Source organism: Mycetomoellerius zeteki, unplaced genomic scaffold (genome assembly GCF_001594055.1).
Source record: "Mycetomoellerius zeteki isolate Tzet28-1 unplaced genomic scaffold, Tzet1.0 scaffold45, whole genome shotgun sequence".
Classification (NCBI taxonomy): domain Eukaryota; kingdom Metazoa; phylum Arthropoda; class Insecta; order Hymenoptera; family Formicidae; genus Mycetomoellerius; species Mycetomoellerius zeteki.
In genome coordinates, this window is record NW_017257446.1 from 92,614 (window position 1) to 93,061 (window position 448).

A 448-nucleotide genomic window follows, 5' to 3' on the forward strand; every position below is an offset into this window, starting at 1 on the left:
CAGGCGATTATGCCGCGGGAGCGACTAAGGCAGCGTGAGGGAATGGCCACCCTTTGCCATAATACGAGCGAGGGACCCCACTGTCGGTGCCGCAAGGAAGTCTCTGCCGAGAGGAGACATCGAATCCGGAGGCCGAGCCTGTCTGTAAAGGAACCTACCGAATTCGGACGACACCCTGGCAAAAGCAATCCGTTGCGAGCAGCCGAAACGACGCCAGCATTGAGTCGAATCTCGCGCGCTCAAGGATCTAGGGCGCGCGACGCGATAGCAAGTCGCGAGGACTCGCGGAAGCTCGCGAGATGGCCCACGGCCAATTAGGGCCGATCACGTGGACCCACGCATGATGTAATGGTGAAATCACACGGTGCGGAAAAAGACTGCGGAATAGAGAATGCGTCATTGAAGCAACCAATCAGCGCTATTCCGAATAGCGCTGAATAGCGCTGAT